Source organism: Anguilla rostrata, chromosome 9 (assembly GCF_018555375.3).
Source record: "Anguilla rostrata isolate EN2019 chromosome 9, ASM1855537v3, whole genome shotgun sequence".
Classification (NCBI taxonomy): domain Eukaryota; kingdom Metazoa; phylum Chordata; class Actinopteri; order Anguilliformes; family Anguillidae; genus Anguilla; species Anguilla rostrata.
Genome location: NC_057941.1, coordinates 24,260,510 through 24,279,172, shown reverse-complemented (window position 1 = coordinate 24,279,172; position 18,663 = coordinate 24,260,510). Strand labels below are relative to the sequence as shown.

The window sequence follows — 18,663 nt, the reverse complement described above, 5'->3', positions numbered from 1 at the left end:
CGGAATGGAGGGGTGTCCCTCTCGGCACGAGGGCGAACCGCGCCAGCTCACCCCAGAACAGAGCCGCGTTCCACTCTGACGAACCCGGGGATCACCCCCGACGCCCCCGTCCGCGCTACGTCAGGGCCCCGCCTCCTCCTCCTCATCCTCCTCCTCCTCCCGTCCTCGCGCTGACAAACCGCGGCCTGTTTTCTGTTTTGCGAGCACGCTGGGTTCTTTTTTTCGCTCTGTTTCTTTTTTTTTTTTCCGGGTACGTTGGAAACGTGGGGAGCGAGTGAGAAGTTGTTTCCCCTCTCTCGGGCTCCGCGCCAGACTGGGGCTGCTCTGTCAGTAACAGGCGCGTCCGTACGCTTCGCTGAGTGAGCTGTGGCAGAGCAGGCACTTCAGCACGCTCCGCGCAAGGCCAACGCCACAGCTCTCAGGACCTCTTACCAGCTCTTATAATGGAAAGCCTGCTCTCCACGATGCTGGCTTAAAACGTATTTATGCCTGAATTAAATATTAAAATTGTTTGGAGTCACAGCACTACTGCAGGTGAAAGTAATCGTTCGTTCTTCCAGAGGTCTTGGCTAAGTTTGATGGAGGCTAAAGTGATGTTTTGACCTGCTGGACACGTGGAAACGGACACTAGTTACCGTTGAGGAGGTCACATGTTCTGACATTTAGCTTGGCAGTAATGTAAAGCAGAAGGACGAAAGCACAGTTGTGAAAATGAGAACCAGACTGGCGCTGCGTTGCTCCACGGACGTGGGCGTGCGCGTGCGTTTGTGCGTGTGCGTTTATGCGTGTGCCTGCTTGTTTATGCCTGAGTGTTTACGCAGGTGCTTGCGTGCGTGTGTGTTTAATGCGTGTATATGTGTGTAATTATGCACACGTGTGTTTATGCGCACACTCGTAGAAGTGTGCACATGTTTATGTGACCGTGCGCATGTGTGTGCGTTTGTCCGTGCGTGCGAGTGTGCACGCTCATGCCAGGGTTTGTGCTTGTGTGCTTTTGCATGTTCATGTGTGAGAGACCGGGTTTGTGAGTGTGTGTTTGCGTTGAATCACATTGAGAATCTTTATTGCCTTTTTACGAAGGCGTTGTGCATATGGGTGCATGCTTGTGTGGGCGTCTGTGTAATGTGTGCATGTGCATATATGGCCAAGTGGCCTATACGTACTGGCCCATGCAGGCCATTTTCCATATGAATGGAGCCTTTTCAGAGGCTGTTCTCCTGTCCCATCTGCCGCTTATGCCTGTGCTTTTATCAGATGAAACGGGACGGCGCGCTCCCCTGATGCCCACACGCGGGTTTCCTTTTACTGGCGCTCATGTATGGCGCGTACGCAGCGTTTCTGCCGCTCGTTTGAGAGACAAAGGCCTCCGTGGCGTCGGCAGACAAAGGGCTGCTCTTCCTGCCGCTGGCAGCTGGGCGAGAGCGGCGTGTGGAGCAGAGGGCCCTGATAATGCTTTCCAGTTAATTTCCTGGACCGTTTCCCATCTCTCTCGGGGGCTGAGCTGTGGTCTGCGGGGGGGAAGGGGACTGCTCGTTACCCTGCGTGCCGTCCCGTGCCTTCTGGGGATGGGAGCCTGTCTGCTGGCCCTGTGTCCGCATTTACGACTGAAGAAAGAAAAAAGAAAAAGCGTATGGCCTGGCCGCGCTCCAGCGTCTGCAGGCCGTGAGCGGACGGCTCGCTGCGAGGGCCGCGCTCGGGGCCTGTTCTCGACAGGACGCGCTCCCCGCGCGAGGCTTCAGACAGGAAGTAAGGTTTTCAGAAGCGCCTGAAGCTGAGTGTTTGGCGAGAGGGCGGCACGTAAGTCACGTACTGCGAGCGAGATCAGTCTGATCGACAGGCCTGCCGGGGCCTTGCCCTGGCGATATGGAGGCACTCGGGTCCGAGGTCCCTTCAACCGTTCTACGAGCTCCTGCCGCCACAGCTGTGCCACCCAGACGAAATGCGTTTGGCTTCCCCCACAAACCCGGCGACTTCAGTTTCTCTCTCACTCCTACAGACTATGAAAATGGTTTCTGCTCCTCTTCTGGATCGGGGTGTGAAGGAAGCACTCTCTGCTCTCAGTTTCAAATGAGAACATGTGAGAAGATGTTGGGGCCTGGAGGTAAGCATTAGACAGGGGCTGCAGTCACAGTGCCCATTTCCTGCGGAACTTGGTCGAGGAGTGATTTAGTGTAGGAGCCAGTGTTCCTCACCAAGCTGGAGCCTCTGCCAGCTTTTATCACAAAGTGCTCCTTTAAGGCATTACATCACAGCCAGCTCTCCCCATCCAGTCTTTCAGAGGCAGAGAGTGCAAGACAAATGGGGAGAGAGAGGGAGAGAGAGACTGAGAGAGAGGGAAGGAGAGAGAGAGAGAGAGAGAGAGAGAGAGAGGGAGAGAGAGGGAGACGTAAAAATGACAGAGCACTTCTATTCGAGCGTGTTGTCTCTACTGGGGACAGTATGTACTACATAAACACTGAACACCGCCGATTTACAGTAAGAGTTGATTTAACTCCAGGAATTCTGCCCTGACAAAATGGACAGGAATAGCAGTGTAGGAGGGCGAGGCAGACAGACACGAAGAAACGGGAAGAAAAATAAAGCGAGGGATGCAGGAACGGAGAGAGAGAGCGATGGAAAGGTCTCTCTGCGTTTCAGCCGACGGGGGCCACAGAGGCCTTGTTTGTACGCTGGGTTCCATTAGCGTCCTCTCTGCTGTAATGGGCTCTGACTGAGGAAATGACGTTCCTCCCGTGTTTGTTATTCTTCGCCGCGCTGCCTGCCAAGCCAAACCGGAGGCTCCGCTAGCGCCCCCTGGATCAGCGCTGTGTGTTTGTGCTCGTGTGAGAGGACGGAGTGTAGCACAGTGGGTAAGGAACTGGGCTTGTAACCAAAAGGTTGCAGGTTCGATTCCCGGGTAAGGACACTGCCGTTGTACCCTTGAGCAAGGTACTTAACCTGCATTGCTTCAGTATATATCCAGCTGTATAAATGGATACAATGTAAAATGCTATGTAAAAAGTTGTGTAAGTCGCTCTGGATAAGAGCGTCTGCTAAATGCCTCTAATGTAATGTAATGTGTGAGCGTCCCAGAACGCGTTCCGCCGCGGGTTCACAGAGTTCGGCTCGTCTTGCCGGATGTAGCAGAGAGCTCGTGTGAAAGCATGAGCTCTTGCTCTATTGGGCTATGATGCGTAAGATTTTAGATACGATATTAAACAGGAGATATACAGGAGATATAACGTGGAGATGTTATATTAAACGGGTAATGCAGACAGCAGTGACGGGTGTCTCTAACCCCCCCTAGCCTGTTGTGCAGTCACAGACACGCCTCTGCAGCGCGTCGTGGCTTCCTGGCGGGGCGGCCCGTGGCGCAGCGTTCCGAAAACTCGGCCCGCGTGACCGGCGGAGCCAGAGAGCGCCACGGTCTCCCCGCGCTGTCTGTGAGCCCAGGGTGTGGAGAGATGAAGGCCTCCTGTCTGTGAGCCCAGGGTGTGGAGAGATGAAGGCCTCCTGTCTGTGAGCCCAGGGTGTGGAGAGATGAAGGCCTCCTGTCTGTGAGCCCAGGGTGTGGAGAGATGAAGGCCTCCCGTCTGTGAGCCCAGGGTGTGGAGAGATGAAGGCCTCCTGTCTGTGAGCCCAGGATGTGGAGAGATGAAGGCCTCCCGTCTGTGAGCCCAGGGTGTGGAGAGATGAAGGCCTCCTGTCTGTGAGCCCAGGGTGTGGAGAGATGAAGGCCTCCCGTCTGTGAGCCCAGGGTGTGGAGAGATGAAGGCCTCCTGTCTGTGAGCCCAGGGTGTGGAGAGATGAAGGCCTCCTGTCTGTGAGCCCAGGATGTGGAGAGATGAAGGCCTCCCGTCTGTGAGCCCAGGATGTGGAGAGATGAAGGCCTCCTGTCTGTGAGCCCAGGATGTGGAGAGATGAAGGCCTCCCGTCTGTGAGCCCAGGGTGTGGAGAGATGAAGGCCTCCTGTCTGTGAGCCCAGGGTGTGGAGAGATGAAGGCCTCCCGTCTGTGAGCCCAGGATGTGGAGAGATGAAGGCCTCCCGTCTGTGAGCCCAGGATGTGGAGAGATGAAGGCCTCCCGTCTGTGAGCCCAGGATGTGGAGAGATGAAGGCCTCCCGTCTGTGAGCCCAGGATGTGGAGAGATGAAGGCCTCCCGTCTGTGAGCCCAGGATGTGGAGAGATGAAGGCCTCCCGTCTGTGAGCCCAGGGTGTGGAGAGGTGAAGGCCTCCTGTCTGTGAGCCCAGGGTGTGGAGAGATGAAGGCCTCCTGTCTGTGAGCCCAGGATGTGGAGAGATGAAGGCCTCCCGTCTGTGAGCCCAGGATGTGGAGAGATGAGGGCGTCCCGTCTGTGAGGGGGGGGGTTTTGGGCCCCCCTCCGGAAGCGCTGCAGAGCGTCTCTGGGCCGGTGGGACGCTCGCTCAGAAACGAGCGCTCTGAAAACCTCTGTCTTCAGTCAGAGCCGATTCACGCTGATAAATGCTAATGTTCTGAACGTCTGCGCCAGCTAAGCGATTATATTAATAAAATTATGCAGATTGATAGATAAAAGATCACAGGCGTCGAAGGGCAGACGTTGTGAGGGACTGAGGAAACGCCTTTCGGGGGTTTTTACTCAGGCACGTGGTGTGGATGTCCCCGCTTTGCCTGACAGGATTATTACAGCCTTCTCAGAGAGGAGTGCTAATGAAGGCTGGTGTTTGGAATAAGCGGAGTTGTGCGGCTCTGACGTGGTGTGCTGTGTGTGGACCACCCTGTCCCCGCTGGGCATGGAAATGAGAGTCAGTGCAGTGTGATACCCTCCTCGTCTGCCTGACAGCTACTGCACTGCTCCTTCGCCTGGCCTGACTGGCTTCTGGGGTGAAGGAGAAAAGAACTCCACATGCCCGCACTCACACAGGAACCCACACACACGCTCTGTGGACATGGATGCATGCGCACACGCACATGTTCGCCTGTGTGCACACACACGCACACATGCACACACACATACACTCCCACACACACAGAAGGATTGAATATACTAACAGTATAGACCCGCCATATTTCCAGAGCTGGGCCTCCTCTCTCTCTCTCTGCTCTCCCAGGCCTGTCTCTCAGATAACCAGCATTCAGAGAGCCTTGATGTGCACACTCACACAGTCTACCCTGCTAACAAGATATCTCTCAGCTGTGTGTGTGTGTGTGTGTGTGCGCACGCACGTGTGCACTAGCATATCCACAAACACTAACAAGCAAACCACAGATCCTCAGCACAGTTTGGAAAGCACCCTTCTTGATGTGAGCATGTATGCCTGTTGGAGTGTCAGTTTGAATCGCGCAGTACAGCTTCTCCCAGTGCCGCCAGGCCTTTCTCAGAGAACACCGATCCATGATTCTGTGTCTGTTTCTGCATGCAGCTCCTGACCAAGCCTTTCTGCTCTTTCTTGCTTTGCCTTTACATTCTTCAGTCTGTCTGTGTCTTTGTCAGTCTACACGCCTTTCAGTCTATTTGTGTGGGTGTGTGCGTGCATGTGGTGCGGTGTATGTTGCGATTTTGTGCGATTGTGTGTGTGTGCGTGTATGGTGCATAGTGTTGTGTGTGCGCGTATATTGTATGGTTGTGTGTGTGCTGTCACAGCAACACACAGCACGGCGCCTGGTAGCTGCGCTGTCTGGCGCATAATGAAGTAGGTAAAACGGCCCCTCGTTCACTGAACCAACGCTGCGCACACGGCGATTCTGAGAAGCTCATGAACCCGCTGCCCGTCCACACGGGATTCCCATCAGCAGCCCCTCGCCGTGTGGACGTGGGGGAGGGGTGTGTACTACCTTTGGGATGCTACCGAAGGACGCCCTTCATTCTCATGCATTATTCATTCGTTCGGTGTGTTTGCGTGTATTTCAGACCTGATTAAAATGTCATTGTGACACACGGGAGCGTGCACGAGTCGCTCCAGAGCGGGTTCAAATGCAGTTTGCATCGGCGTTGTCTTGATGGAGATGGGCTTACTGGAGGGGCAGGAATGGTGGAGAGAAGAGTGACAGGAAGTCCAAACAAACGGAAAAGTCCTTAATGTTTTGGATATTTGTTTTTACTCACAACATCTAAGACTACTCTGCCTACCCGACTGCACTGGCCAAGGTCTTTCCTTAGTGACACCTTTGACGCATTTTCGTGGATTGTTTTGTATCGTATCTCATTTGCTCGCGTATGTCTTTGTACCGGGAAAGGTGGCGTTATAGTAGAGCAGTAGAGTCCTCTTGTTCAGCGCGTTCAGCGCCACTCTGTTTCGTGGGAACAGTGCTAGCCGCCTCGACATCGTCTGTAATCTGCAGCTTGTTGAGCGTTTTGGTTGTGCTGTGCGTGCGCTTTTGAGTGTGACTTCCCGCGCGATGACTATCACGCGCTGCGCGAATTTGCCGAGAAGTTGCTCAGCGATTCCCCTTTGGGCGCTAACGTAGCCCACGTGGTTTCGCCTTGTGTGACACCGTAACGGAGAGAAGCTGAACTCATAAAACCTATCTGAGTCGATGAACTCTGTCAATGCTGGGCTTTAGGTTTTGAATCTGCTTGTTTCAGGGGCGTGTGCTGCACCACAGGGCCTTCTGTCACAGTCTGTGAGCTCAGAGAGGAACCTGAAAGCCATCCTGCACTAACAGCGCAGAGTCCACTCGGCTCTTTGCAGTTATGTAAGGAAAATCTCCTAATAGGGAGATTTTTAAAAATGTATTTATATTTTTTTTCAGGAAGTTCAGCGGCAGGTTGGTTTCCTTGTTGGGTGTGAAGCGGGTGACGGGGTTTCGCTGCGCACGCTTTGTCAGGTGACGTCTCCGCGGGGTCCTGCAGACGCGTTCAGCCGCTCGCTGGTAGCCGTGTTGGGCTAATGCGTGGCCTCCCCAGTGTCAGCCTCTCTCTGATCATTCATAAAGGGGGGAGAAAGGGCTCAGAGTGGGGCGCCAGCAGTTCCGCTGCTCTGGCTGTGGAGCCGGGCTCTGTGGCTGTGCTGCTGGTGAGTGAGTGGAGCCGGTCTCTGTGGCTGTGCTGCTGGTGAGTGAGTGGAGCCGGTCTCTGGCTGTGCTGCTGGTGAGTGAGTGGAGCCGGGCTCTGTGGCTGTGCTGCTGGTGAGTGAGTGGAGCCGGGCTCTGTGGCTGTGCTGCTGGTGAGTGAGTGGAGCCGGTCTCTCTGGCTGTGCTGCTGGTGAGTGAGTGGAGCCGGTCTCTGTGGCTGTGCTGCTGGTGAGTGAGTGGAGCCGGTCTCTGTGGCTGTGCTGCTGGTGAGTGAGTGGAGCCGGGCTCTGTGGCTGTGCTGCTGGTGAGTGAGTGGAGCCGGGCTCTGTGGCTGTGCTGCTGGTGAGTGAGTGGAGCCGGGCTCTGTGGCTGTGCTGCTGGTGAGTGAGTGGAGCCGGTCTCTGTGGCTGTGCTGCTGGTGAGTGAGTGGAGCCGGGCTCTGTGGCTGTGCTGCTGGTGAGTGAGTGGAGCCGGGCTCTGTGGCTGTGCTGCTGGTGAGTGAGTGGAGCCGGTCTCTGTGGCTGTGCTGCTGGTGAGTGAGTGGAAGCGGCTCTGTGGCTGTGCTGCTGGTGAGTGAGTTGAGCCGGCTTCTTGTGGCTGTGCTGCTCGGTGAGTGAGTGGGAGCCTGGGCTCTGTGGGCTGTGCCTATTGGACGGCGTGGCGTGGTGATGGATGGGAGCCGGCACGGGGTGGGGGACGTCCGCCGGCACCACACGTCTCCCGGGGCAACGCCCGCTTGACCTTTCACCCCCCCCCCCCCCCCGGCCGGCCCGTTTCCTGCGGTCGGGGGCTGGGGGGTTCCCCTTCCCTGAGAATGTTGAACGGACATGGAGCGCTGTGTCCGCCAGGCGAATGCCTGTGTGTGTGTGTGTGTGAGTGTGTAAGCGTGAGTGTGTGTGTGTGTAAGTGTGTAAGTGTGTGAGTGTGAGTGAGTGTGTGTGTGTGTGCGTGTGTGTAAATCGCCTGTAATGGAGCCGTAATGAAGGCCTCAGAAGCCAGCTGCTTTCAGGGCTCTTTATTGCTCCCATTCAGGCGTTCCCCTAAACCCGGGGAGCCACAGGGGCTGCTCATTACCCTCCTCACTCCCAATTGGTCAATTGAAGGCGGCTGATTACATAATTAACCCGCTCACCTGGTTTGTTAATTGGTCTCAGCTGGCCTCTGATTTGAAGGTGAAGCAGAACCGGGCGGGCCCTGTGGATCTGCGGTACCTTTGTTTCACACTGCGCTGCACATTAAACATGCGCGTTACACATCGTACAGTACGCATTGTGCAGCGCTGCATTGCTCCGATTGGTCAAACAGGCTCTCGCTGTGAGAGGTGGAGCTCAGAGCGCGGAGGCTAATTTGAAGTGTTCCCTTTCCTGCCCGGACCACAACGCTCTCTCGCTCTTACCACGGAGTGAGTGAAGACCGGCACGTGCTTCGGGCAGAACGTTTGCTCCGGCAGCAAGGTGACGTGGGTAATATTAATCCCGCCGCACCGCTGGAGTCCGCCTGCGAGCCCGTATGGGGCGGGGAGGGGCCCATTAGGGAATGACCGGAGTTCAGACGCATCAGCTCTCCTTGCGCCGCCCTCATCTCTCTTTATGAGCACCTGTCAGGGGCCCGCAAAGCGGAGCGAATATATTAATGTGCTCATTATTCCCCCCGACCCGTCCCGCTGGCGCGGGGACCTTGAATTATGCTTGGCTAGCGAACGAAATGGAACGTAAAATTTACCAAGAAGGATGTCCCCACCGCGAACGTACAAATTACCCGCCCATTATGCAGCGAAATGAGGAAGTCAAAGGATATGTAAATACGTAGATATATAAATCTGCATAAGTCCCATCTGAACTGAGGCAGTGCATATGTCGGCTGAAATAAGTTTTGATAGGTCGGCTTGTGTTTGCTTGATAATGGAGGTTAACCTCTAGATAAATGGAAATCGCTGCCCGAACATTGATTTTTATGCCTTCCAGAGGCATACGTGCATGTTTATATGTACATTGGCTGAATTAGGTTCATTTCTTCAGCCAGGATGGTGCGATGGCCCTGATTTAAATGAGAGCAGAGAGAGAGTTGTAGAATGAGAAGTCTTTTGTGCGTTTGTGTGTGCGCGTGTGCGCGTGTGCGCGTGTGTGTGTGTGTGTGTGTGTGTGTTGTGTGTGTGTGTGTTTGTGTGTGTGTGTGTGTGTGTGTGTGTGTGTGTGCGTTTGTGTGTGTGTGTGTGTGTGTGTGTGGTGTGTGTGTGTGTGTGTGTGTGTGTGTGTGTGTGTGTGTGTGTGGCGTGTGTGTGTGCGTTGTGTGCGTGTGCGCGTTTGTGTGTGTGTGTGTGTGTGTGTGCGTTTGTGTGTGTGTGTGTGCGCGTTTGTGTGTGTGTGTGTGTGTGTGTGTGTGGGTGGCGTGCGCGCATGTGTGTTGGGGCTGTTCTGGAAGGGGTCCGAGCAGCTGAGCTTGGGACGGGTGTGGGTCAGTGTCCTCCTCCTCCTCATGTCTGTGGGGGGACGGGCCTCGCAGAAGCAGCTGTCTGGCAGGACAGGCTCGCTCAGTGGCCCTCCTCGGGCCCAGCACTGGCAGTCATGGAACAGATTCAAATGACCAAAAACATAGGCTGCATTCAGATAGAAATTCAGTATAAATGCTGTTTGTGCACCCCTGAAAGCACTTGTTTGTCTTGTTTTATTACATCTTTATGACACTGTGCGTTTGTCATATGGACATCTGTAATTGTATTTTTCTCCTTTGAAAAAGATATTTTTAAGCAGAATTTTGTTGTGTGTCTGGATGTTGTCTTTTGGCCTTGTGCTGTAAAGTGCCATTCTGTGCTCGCTCTTACTGTGCTTGAAGAGATTAGTGGGCTGGAATGCAATTCTTGGACTGAGTCAATTTGTGTTCCCTACGTGCTTGAATGATACCCAGAATTCCTCTGTGCAGTGAGACCACCCATACCGTGGGTGCTGATTGGCTGAATGAGGCACCCTTGCGTTGGTTTTGATTGGCTGCGTGAGGCTGGGCATGCACGTGCTAACATTGTCCAGTGCTGCTTGTCCCAGTTCTGTTGGGCTGTGTGCTCCACGTGTGTGGCTACAACCTGGACAGCTTGTAGGGCTTTATTCTTCATTTACAGATCTTTTTATCCTCACTTTGTTTGAAATACGTTTAAAAAAAAAGATTTTTTGTGATTTTTAACTCAGAAGTATTATTATTATTATTATTATTATTATTAATAATAGTAATGATCATTTTGACGTTGACATTTTTGATTACCAAGTTAGGATGTCTGTGGTGCTGAGTGTTAAGTCTGTGTTGACAGGACCTGTTCTTTGTTAATGAGCAGAAGCCCTAATCTCCCATTCAGTTGAATGTGTTCAGTGGGGAGGATTTGCATGTTAAACATTGTTCCTTTGGCATTTTCTCATGAAATAATGAAACCGTGTTTTCTTTCTGTGTTCCCTTTAATCTTGTCACATTTTCAACGCCGCAAAAAATATTTTGCCCAGAAACGAAATTGGTGTGGCGCTCCTGATGAGCTGAGAGATGAACTGACGGAGCTGTGGCTGTTGTCCCTGAAAGCTCCCCGCTCGTCATGCTCATTCTCCAGCAGGCCAGGGCCAGAGGGCGCTGGAGCGTCGCGGCCAGTCAGCGGTACCAGGTGGGGGGGGGGGGGTTTAGGGGTGGGAGAGAGAGTGTGGGTGGGCAGAGGAGGTGGAGTTGGAGTAGGAGAGAGAGTGGGAGTGGCATTTGGAGGGGGGGTGTGGGTAGGGATGGGAGTTAGGGTTGGGGTGGGAGGGGATCGGTGGGGTAGGAGTGGGGGAAAGAGTGGGAGTGCGATTTGGAGGTGGGGGTGGGAGAGAGCGTGGAAGTGGGATTTTGTGGTGGGGGTTGGAGTGGGAGGGGGAATGAGAGGTTCACAATGCTGGATTTGACAGACGGGTGACCAGTCGGTCTGGGCCTGAAACGTCCCGCCCATGCCGGGGGTGCCGGCTGCGGTACGAAAATAAACCGGACGATCCGTTCTGTGCCCGCACACAAAATGTTGTATTCCCTCTGCCCCCCCATCTCACTGTGCAAAACAACATTTCCCAGTGCGTTCGCTAGCAGCCCTTTTGTGCTGTGTCCTTTGAATATATTCCAATAAGCCTTTTAAAAACAGATAAAATCATTATCTTTTATTTGGCCTCGGTATCGCTGCTGTTGCCAGAATTGATTGGAGTGGGGGAGACGTATTGTGTGCAGTCCCCACAAGGGTGAAACGGAGGAGGCTGGCACTGCCACTTCTCCCATTTGAAAAGATAAGGTGCTGGGTATTGACTGATGCACTGAATCTTTATTAACAGGAAAGCCAGAAGAATAGAGCAACAGACAGCAACAGCGATAGTCCAAATATAGATGTGCGCTCTAATAGGGCGAGGGCGTCGCAAATCACGTTCGAGTGTATAATGAAGAAGATGGAGTCTTGGCTGCGGAATCTTAATCTTCATACTAATCAGCGTTTTGGCTCTCTTGTCTTTGTCATTGACTGCTGTTCACTCTTGTTGAGATGCAGCAGTGAGGAAGACAGTGAAGAATCGGGCCAAAATCGTGTGTAGAATTTTAATATTCTTTCTTCACCCGATTTGGGGCAACCGTAAAGTCACCCCTGTGCCACAGCCGCCTACACAAAGGACATTATGCCTGGAGCAAGTACGCCTGCCTGTGCTCCAGAGACTGTTTTACAAACACTGGTGACAAGAGGCCGTTCTTGTCTCAGACATGCAGTGATAACAATGAGACCGCGCTTGGTTCAGTTGGTTGTATTTTAAAGTGCCTTCTGCCTGTGAGGATCAGCTGGGCTCGTATGTACGGCCTGCTCATTACCACGCTGTCCATTTTCCGCTCATCCAGTTTCAAGGGACACTTGCATCCCTGTCATTGACATGAAGTTCGTGGCGCTGAGCTGCATTGGAGGGGTGGGTCTCAGCTGTTGAGGCGGATATAGGACCGTAAAGAGAGTGCGATTTCTCCCCCCTGCCGCTCCCTCCTGTCTAATGGGCTGGCAGGGCACACGTGCGTGAAGGACCCGGCGACTTGAAATTACAACGAGGTGGGGCCGTCGTTCAGGAGCCCCACTCCCACACACACACACACACACACACACCATCCCACCCACCCCACCCCCCCAAACCCTAATGGACCAGTCTGTTTTTATTTCCTTTCCGCAGTTGATTTCAGCTGGGTGAATAATTCATGGTAATGACGGCACAAAGAGAGGCAGAAAGGCAGTTGCTGGTGGTTTTTTTGTTCTGGCCTCCCCCCCCACCTCCAGGCCCCTCCCCCCGTGCCGTGCGGACGGCTGGGAGGCAGCAGCAGCTTGCCAGACGGCGGGGGTTCTGATAGGTATCTGGCGAGAGCGACAGACCTGCCGGGGCGGGGCCCCCAGCCCATTAGCCTCCCGCGTCGCTCCCCCTATCCCAGGATCGGGCCGCGACTAATGCGCTCGACAGCCGCCTGCGACCCTCATCCACCCCCCCGGTCCCCCCGCCCCCCCGGTCCCTCCCCCCCCCCCCCCCCCCGGGGTCAGGGCTCCGCCCCAGGACCATCAGGCCTGCCAGCCGTTCTAGCGATAAGCCATCTCACCTCCCGTCTCCTGGTGGAGTAATACGCCCTGAAGGGCCAGAGATAAATAATGGATTAAAACAGGAAGAGAGAGAATGAGAGAGAGAGAGAGAGGATGTCTCATCTCCAGGTAGAGCCAGCGTTTCCCTGTCTCCCCCTCTGTCTGTTCGAGAGAGAGAGAGAGAGAGGATGTCTCATCTCCAGGTAGAGCCAGCGTTTCCCTGTCTCCCCCTCTGTCTGTTGGAATACCAGCCGCTCCTGGCGTGTTCTGGGCGTTTCCAGCGCGCTGGAATGGCCCGTTCTGAGTGGGGTTGTGGGCGGATATCAAGTTGGACAGATGGGTAGAGCTGGAATCATTTAAAGCCTTCTAAAGCAGGAGAAGAATCTTAATCTTGGCACATTTACGTATAGGCTATATTTACAATAATACAAATTGTATTCATTTATTTTTATTAGTAGATGATAAAAATAGGACTTCCAACACTTCCATCCTCTTCTTTATAAATTGCAGTTGTCTCTGGGTTTTGTGTGTGTAGGTACAGCAGAGAAGGGGAACGTAGTTTGCGATTGTTATGGGAATTTTTGGAATATTGGAGTGATTGTGATGTTGCCTTGCCTATTGTCAACGTTTCGAGTTTCTGAAAATACTCCTGTTGACGACTTCCTATTTAAGGTGTGTTTTTGAAACATTAAGTCCACATTTGCTGATGGAGACTCGGGCCAAAACGGTTGCATAGTCTGGATAAAAATAAAAAAGCATTCAAAATGATTTTCTCTGTAACTAATGGGAAAGGAAAGTTTTGAACGAGCGGGTGTCGGATAGCTAGCTATAAATATGTTGTCTGATTTGCGGGATAATTGCTTAGGCTTTTAAACCTTCCAGGTGAATGTGAAAATCCAGGCCTTATGAATGCGTATCTTTTACCTGTCAGATAACATTATCATTTAGATGGCTTCCAGCCTCCTCCTGCTGCAGCAGGATTTGTGATTGTTGCAGATCGGATCGATTAGGATCGATTTTTTTCTCGCTAGCTCTGGAAGGCGATGGATGCCGATGCAGCTGCAGGGCCAGGTTCACAGAAAATCTAGGTCACTGTTTAAAAAAATTAAAAAAAAAACATTTCTTAAAGTGCGAACTTTGCGGGAAGTTGAAGCTTACAGGTGTCAGGAAGAGTTAGCACCGTTAGCCGCTAAGCTGCAAACGAACGTTTTACGACTTTGTTCGTAGACAACCCGAAACAAATACTCATATGATGCTCATAAATGCAGGTATGATTGTGGAAAAAAAACATATAATGTTACATCACGTTGCACTATATTACAGGCGTTTCGTAGACGCTCTCATCCGGAGCGCCTTACACAACTAATATCAAAATGACTAGATTAAAAACAAAGCACTGTGTAAAAAAATAATGATCTAATTTGTGGGGAGAAAACCAAAGGTTTGGAGTTTTTGTGATGCCATCAAAGCATCAGCCATTTCTTCCGAAAGTGGAATACACTGAAAATATATTGAAATAAAATATCATTTATATCAAGATAATGTAACACTTAACATTATATTGGCAGATATGCACATTATTGCCAGTTTCACATATTGCTGGCAGGAGACTTTTGCCCTCGACAACAGAACACAGTCACTGATTTAAATATATGAGTCACTCACTGATAGCATATAGCTGCTGTGCCCACATTGCTATTTATGAAGCAACGCTCCCCCATAGCTACAGTAAATACCCAACATAACACTGTCAATCATTCATCTAATTCTGTGGGAGCACACAATATATAGAGTTCTTGTGTGAGGGGGATTATATATTAACTTTTAATGAGTCCAACTCAGAGAAGCAATAAAGCCCTACTGTATGCATGCTGTATGCACAGAATATGGACTGAATATTTAGTGCATCTGAAAGGAGAAGTGAAGTTTCTGCAGAGAGAGAGGGACTGCTCTGCGGTGCGGTGCATTGGTCTTACAGCACTCGCATTTACATGGAGACCACAAACATGTTGCGATTGCTGCATGTTGTGCAAGTGTCCAAAGCGGGTCTTCAGGAATGCGGGTTATTGAGTTCTGTTTACATCTTTCTGTCAGAAACTCCAACTGTCAGATAGCCCTGCATGCATGTGCATGCACAAACACACACTGAAACAGACACACACACACACACTGAAACACACAGATACACCATCACTCAAACGGAAACACACCTCAGAAACCCACACGCACACACACACACACACACACACACACACCATACACAGTCAGGCCACACAGAATTTGGTTATGTGTGAGGAACGGTGTTCCTGCAGTAACAGCTGTGCTTGGTGTGTACAGAAGGCTCCAGAGAGTCATCTCTCTCGGTGGAAGGCTTTTGCCTGCTGGTGCTGTCATAGGTACTGCGGTGCAATCCCAGGATCACATTTCAGCCCCTGAGAAACGGGCGTCCTCATGAAGCTCGGTCGGACTGAGCTGGAGCTGCACAGGGGAGCTGCACAGGGGAGCTGCACAGGGGAGCTGCACAGGGAAGCTGTGCGGAAGATGCAGAAGTGACCGCTGATTTTCGTGCTCACACACATGCACGCACACACACACACACACACACACATTCATACACACATGCACGCACACACACACACACACAAACATGCACACACACACAAACCAACAGCACCACACACACACACACACAACACACATTCATCACATGACACACACACACCACTCACACCATGAGACACAGGTGGCTCGAACCCCAGCAGTGCAGTGACAAATCCGAAACTTTCCTGATCCGCGTGCCGTGTTTGTCTTTCTGGAATTTCTCAATTACGTTTGTGAAAGCACAAAGATGGCACTAAGCGGATGAGCACAGTCAGGCGTGTGGCATTAAGCTGGCCGCAGCCGAGGCACACCTAGATTACCGTTACACAAAGAAAGTCATTAAAGTTCTTTTAAATGATTTTTTGTCTCTGCTTTAGTTCCTGTTCGGTAATCACACGCCACGAGGCAGCCGGGGCGGCGCTGGGTCAGAGCTCGCCTGGGCCGGGCGCGGTGGCGGACTCTGTGAGGGCGGGGCTGAACTTTGAGCGGCTGGCGTCCTGCGGCGCTGCGGGGGCGGGGCCAACGCAGGGCAGCGCTCGGCTGCTGGCCATCCTTTCAGAGAGGCTGAATAAGCCCAATAATAAGGCCCCAAATCCCAAACCCCCGCGCCCTTCCCGCCCGGCCCGCCCGGCCCGCCCTCTGAGCACGTTTGACGGCGGTTAAATTTTTTTTAGGAGAGGCAGGGAATGCGAGTGATTGTTTGAGAGTGCCCTGATATTTCCCTTCAAACATTCCGTGTGTGAATGTGACTGAGAGGTTTATTTTGGTAGTGTCTGCTGCGGTGTTTTCTGTTCCGTGTCCCGGCTCCAGCCTGCTCGCGTCACACTCTGACTAGCGCAAGCCGTCTCTCTCAGCGCGGTCAGCTCGGTCCTTTCACCGACGAAACGCCGGGACGTTCCCAAACCTCGCGGCTTCCGCCGTGAGAGCGCCGAAGAAGAATGTTCAGAAGAACGAGACAATGAGCAGTGTCTGTGTCTGTTTCTGGCTGCGGCCCGTGAGCAGTGGCCCGGCCTCTGCGGAGTCGTGGAAGCGCTGATCTGCTTGCTGACGCGCCCTTTCTGCTCCAGCGCTCGCGCTTCGCTCTGCTTCTCAGGCGCTCCGCTCTGACTCACCCATTGGCTGCCGGTTCCTGCCATGCTCTACCGGAGCGCTGCGCTGTGGGCGGGGGCGTGGTTACCCGGGGGCTCGGAGCGAGGGGGGGGCCAGCGGCGCCCCTGGGAGCCCCGGGGCGGGCAGACGGACGGGCAGACGGACGGGCAGATGGGCGGATGTGAAAGTCGTCGCGGGCGTGCAGTTGTCATGCTGCTGCTGCGCTGCCTGGAGCTCCTTCATAACTCTGGCGTGGTCGCCGTGCCAACTGGTCTGTCATTCAAGGTCGCTTCGGTCTCTGTCCCTGCACCCACAAATCACCGGGACCAGGCTGCCTCACGGGGTCCCTGCACCCCCATACGGGCTCACTCCTGACCTGCAGACGCCCAACCTGCCCCCAATCCCATCATGCCCTGCACTGATGCACAGAACTATGACTTTCCTCGAACTCAAACTAATTTATTCATTATAAAATGCGAATATCAAAGGAGACAAATGAATAATGAAAAGATATACAAGTAATAGTAGACATGAATAACTATGCCATTGTTCTAAGCCCGTGAATGCTTTCAGGAATGCTTGTTGTATATACAGACATACTTATATATAAGTTATCATTTCGTAGGTTTCTCAATGGTATATCATTCAGACCTGTTGTCAATAAAACATCAAGAACCACGAGAGAAAGTGCTGGAAGCCGAAGGTAGTTTTGAGGCTACCAGCATACGGAAAGCAAGCGCAGCTGTGTTCATGAGACAGCCGCTCTGCACCGTGCCTGTCCTGCAGCATCGCACTGCCGAGAGGAACCACACCGAACAGGACCCTCGACACCGCTGTCTGCGCAGAAACACCTCTGATTAATAAAAGAACCAAAACAAAAACGCGTCCGCAGTATTTTCAAATATCTTTTCAGAACAGTTCTCATTTTATCTCGTTCTCCGAGTCCAGAAGTGTAGTTGGTGTCAGGGGAGTTGAGCTGAGCGCGGTGTGATTTAATAACTCCAGTGAAGTTCGCGGTGCGCTGACCTGCACCTCCGGATAGAACGCGTAGGCAGCTGTTTCATTTCAGTCGCGTACGTCGGCCCCGTGCGCTCTTCAGGCCGGTCTCTTAGCAACAGGTCTGTGGCCACACGTGGGCACGCGCTGCGACCTGTTGCCGTGTAACGTGTTTAACGGGAGTGCGATCGATCTGAAGCGCGGGGAGGTGGGCGCCTCCATTGCTTTTGGGCTCAGCTCAAGGAGGAATCGCCACACAAATCATCCAGCATGCGATGGGAACCGATGCATTATTGATGGAAAATAAGTGCGATGAAGTGCCGTGGTTTAGAAGCATAACTCTGCGTGGCTGCGTGGCTCTGGTGGCAGATAGCGTGCCAGGCCGTCACGGCGAGGTCCCCCCAGCGCTGGAGGGGTGAGAGATGAGGCCGCAGCCGAGGCTGTGAGCCTGGTGCATCAGCGGCAGGGCGCGGGAGGGAGGCTGCTTCGCGTACGCGTCTGGCTCTCTCTTCCTGTTCAGACTGCAGGTGTTCCTTTCTTCAGCCTGCAGATCTGTGGTCTCTGACGGGCGGGCTGAGCTCGGCTCATTGTCTCTGAGAGGAAACGCGAGGCACGGCGGGAGCCGCTCGGGGAAACGGCTCTCCCGCGCGCTTCCTGTGCGCTGTGAGGGTCGCGTCGGCGCGCGGGCGGGCGTGCGGGCGGCGTCCGGTCCGTCGGGCGGGCGCGCTGCGGGGCGCTCTCCTGGCTTTCGGCAGCCTGCACGCCGGTCCTGCCAGCGGCGCTCCCACACGCTCGGGAGAAAGGGGGGGGGTTGCTGCCGCTCTCTAATCTCCCGCGCGTCCCGTAGAGGCCCCCCGGGGGCGTGAGGCTTGGCTTCCCCGCTTGAACACGTCCTCCTGGGAGTCAGGGGGGACCCCTGCTGATAACGTGGGGAAGTGTCTTACTGACAGCGTGCACATGTGTGTGTGTGTGTTTGTGTGTGTGTGTGTGTGTGTGTGTGTGTGTTTGTGAATGCCTGCAGCTGACTGTGTGTGAATACTGTGTGCAAACTGGTCTGTGCGCAGGTGAGCATGTGAGAAGAAGCAACTGCAAGTGTGTGTGTGTACATTTTTTGTGCACATGACTGTTTTTGTATGCGAGTGTATGCATGTGCTGTGGTGGTACACATTACTGCTGTTGGGGGATGATCAGATTCAGATCCAGGCCCGTAGGGACAGATTCAGACCTGCCCTCTGACCCCCGGAATTTAAAGGATAAATGTAAAAATAAGCTTGGACACATTTTTCTGAAGTAGTTCCACTATGCTGATCAGTAATGATAGTCGTTTTGTCACATCGTTCTTTGTGGAGCTTTGGTCACCCTCAGAACCACTCTTCAGTGCTCCAGGACTGGAGTTTCCTGGTTTGGAGAATTGTGTGTGTGT

General features: G+C 53.2%; 1 protein-coding gene across 3 annotated transcripts in view; it reads left to right on the top strand.

Annotated features, from left to right (window-relative positions):
- The window catches only part of cblb (Cbl proto-oncogene B, E3 ubiquitin protein ligase), a 73,333-nt gene that overhangs the window by 16,431 nt on the left and 38,239 nt on the right, over window positions 1-18,663 (top strand). The window lies entirely within an intron of this gene.